This window comes from Scylla paramamosain, unplaced genomic scaffold (genome assembly GCF_035594125.1).
Source record: "Scylla paramamosain isolate STU-SP2022 unplaced genomic scaffold, ASM3559412v1 Contig17, whole genome shotgun sequence".
Lineage (NCBI taxonomy): Eukaryota > Metazoa > Arthropoda > Malacostraca > Decapoda > Portunidae > Scylla > Scylla paramamosain.
This window is the reverse complement of record NW_026973682.1, coordinates 899,336-902,940: the sequence shown is the minus strand read 5'-3', so window position 1 is coordinate 902,940 and position 3,605 is coordinate 899,336.

Genomic DNA, 3,605 nt, shown 5'->3' with positions numbered 1-3,605 from the left:
ATTTTCAGTCTCTCCACAAATTAGGAAAGAGATTTATGGATTGATTAAAAATGCTTATTAATTGCTCTCTCTCTCTCTCTCTCTCTCTCTCTCTCTCTCTCTCTCTCTCTCTCTCTCTCTCCTCTCTCTCTCTCTCTCTCTCTCTCTCTCCTAATTAAAGTGACTAAGCCAATTATTTAATTAAAAATGGCGGGAAGGCGAGGAGGAAGAGGAGGAGGAGGAGGAGGAGGTGGAGGTGGAGGAGGAGGAGGAGGAGGAGGAGGAGGAGGAGGAGGATGAGGAGGAGGAGGAGGAGGAGGAGGAGGAGGAGGAGGAAGAAGAAGAGGAGCTGTAATTAGTAATAGCAACAGGAGGAGGAGGAAGAGGAAGATGAGGAGGAAGAAGAATAGTAGATAATAAAGCAAGAAAGGAGGAAAGGAATAAAGATAGAGAAATAGATGAATCAGATTTTCCTCTTATAAGTTTTGTGCTCTTTTTCTTTTTTTCTCTTCTCTTTCCTTCATTCCCTTCTCCTCTCTGCTTCCTTCTCCCATTACTTTCCTTTTTTTTTTCTTCCAGCTGCTTTCTTTCCTCCTGTCCTTCCTTTTAACCCTTCTTCTTCATATTCACTTCCTATCAAGTTTTTTCCCCCGTTTTAATTTTTATTTCCTCTCTATTTCCTAATCTCTTTCTTTAATTTTTCTCTTTTTTTCCTATGATTTCATTTTTTTTCTTTCAGCTCTTTATCTGGTAGAATTTCGTCTGTTTCTCATTTCTGTTAATCTCTCTCTCTCTCTCTCTCTCTCTCTCTCTCTCTCTCTCTCTCTCTCTCTCTCTCTCTCTCTCTCTCCTCTCTCTCTCTCTCTCCTCTCTCTCAATTTTCCACCCGAATTTTGCTAGTGGTAGGAAATGGACAGAAAGAGAGAGAGAGAGAGAGAGAGAGAGAGAGAGAGAGAGAGAGAGAGAGAGAGAGAGAGAGAGAGAAGAGAGAGAGAGAGAGGAGAGAGAGAGAGAGAGAGAGAGAGAGAGAGAGCATGTACAATCATTTCCCTTTTCACAGTGTGTGTGTGTGTGTGTGTGTGTGTGTGTGTGTGTGTGTGTGTGTGTGTGTTTGCTCTCTTTCCTGATACCATTAAGCGTGAAAAGGACCACAGCCTACGCACACACACACACACACACACACACACACACACACACACACACACACACACACACACACACACACACACACACACACACACTGAATGAGGGAAACACGAAAAGTCTATTTTATCTCAAAGGAATTTGAGTGGAAAACTGAAAGCAAGATACGAGAAGAGAGAGAGAGAGAGGAAGAGAGAGAGAGAGAGAGAGAGAGAGAGAGAGAGAGAGAGAGAGAGAGAGAGAGAGAGAGAGAGAGAGAGAGAGAGAGAGATGCAAGGAGGAGAGAATGAGATAAAGATAGGAGTGAAGAGCAGAAGGAAAGAAAGGAAGGAGGGAAAGGAAGAAATGAAGAGAACGAAAGAAGGAAGGAAGGAAAGAAGGAAAGAAAATGAGAGAGAAGAAAGGAAAGGAAGGAAGAAAGGTGTAAAGAACAAGAAATGAAAGGAAAGGAAGGAAAGAAGGAGGGAAGACGAAAAGACAAGAATGAAGTGCAGGAAGAAAAAAAGAAAGAAGGAAGGAAGGGAGGAAAGAAGAAAAGGAAGCTGAAAAAAAGTTGAAAAAGAAGAAAACCGAAAGAGAGAGAAGGAGAGAGATAAAAGAAAGAAAGAAGGTGAAAAGGAAAGGAGGAAGAAAGAAAGGCGAAAGGAAAGGAAAGGAGGAAGAAAAGAAGAAAGGAAGGAAAAGAGGACAAGAGATACAGGAAAAGAGGCGAAGAGGAGGCAAAAATGAGTGGTGGTGTAAAATATCACATCCTCTGGGGCTTCAAAACGAACTCGTATGCTCAGAAAAAGATCACATATTTCCCACCATCTCTCTCTCTCTCTCTCTCTCTCTCTCTCTCTCTCTCTCTCTCTCTCTCTCTCTCTCTCTCTCTCTCTCTCTCTCTCTCTCTCTCTCTCTCTCTCTTTATCTAAACTATTAAACACACATGTTCATTGTGGCCTCTGCTAAAGTTATCTTTGTGGTGTATAACTATTTTAAAGCATTACTGTGTGTGGTATAATAAATATTAATATTTTGCTAAGATGTATAGGCACATGTATGTAACCAGTGATTAAATCAATGTATAAGTAATAAGCAAATAAATAGATTAATAAACTAGAAAATGATATGGTTATATATGTACAGTACTTACAATAGAGGTCATGTGCATCTATATGGCAAGTTCACCGGAGGTCAGACACGACCATATTTTTGTGTCTTTCTTATGGAGGGTTGAGAGTCTGAAGGCGTAACCACTTGTGTGTGGACACTTTCATCTGCTGTGTGGACAGACGTCGTACGTCCACCACAGCCGTGAGGGTGTTCCACCACACTACAGTGGCGGAGGAGAAGGCCCATTGGTGGGTGCTGGAGCGAGACCCTGGCACCTCCAAGAGGAGATCGTTGCTCAATACCGTTCTCGTATTGCGCTCAGATCTCCTCCAGGTAGCCCTCAGGTCTGCTAGGTGAGGAACATTCTGGATCTGCGCCTTATGAAGCACTGTCAGCGCTGCAACTTTCCGGCGATGATCCAGAGTGTCCCTCAGCACCGGCCCATCCTTCTGTATCTGCTGCTGCTGCTGCTGTTGTCGCTGCCGCCACGGTTGCTGGCGAGGCTGCGTCTGTCTGGCGCCACTGATGAGGCCCTGTGCCCTCCTTTGCACTTTGTCCAGCAAGTTGAGATGACATCGGGCACTGGACATCCACGTGAGCGGCGCGTACTCCATGATGGGCCTGACTTGAGCCTTGTACAGGGTCAGGAGGCCATCGGAGTCAAGGAGGTGCCTCAGACGCCTCAACAGTGTCACCTTCTGAGACACTTTTCGGGCCACGTCCTCGAGGTGACGGTCGAAGAGCAGCCGCGAGTCCACCTCCACGCCAAGGATGTTTACGCTGTCCTGCAGAGGGATGCTGTTGTCTCTCATCTTCAGCCTTCCACGCACCTCACGCGCGTCCTCGTGAGAGCGGGACACCACCATGGCCTGAGTCTTTTCGGGGGCAAACTTGACTTGCCACCGGTCGCCCCAGGCCATGATGTCTGAGAGCAGTGCATTGACTCTCTCTCTCTCTCTCTCTCTCTCTCTCTCTCTCTCTCTCTCTCTCTCTCTCTCTCTCTCTCTCTCTCTCTCTCTCTCTCTCTCTTAATCTTTACCTTATCATTTTCTCTTTCCCCACTCTTCTTTCTTCTTAATATCTCCTTTCTCATTCCTTCCTCTTTCACTCTTCCCTCGCTTGCTCTCTCTAGTTATCATTCCTCTCATTTTCCATTTCTAATTCTCTTCCTCTTAGCATCCTCCTTCTCATTCCCTTCCCTTCGGTCTCCCCCGCCTGTTGTGCTCTGACCCACTTCCCATCGCCGCGGGAAGACACAGGACACGGAGATACGCTCAACATTCTTGACCTTTTCCTGACCTCTAATCCTTCTGCTTATGCCGTCAGCCTTTCTTCTCCGTTGGGCTCCTCCCATCACAATCTCATATTTTTATCTTGTCCTATCGCTC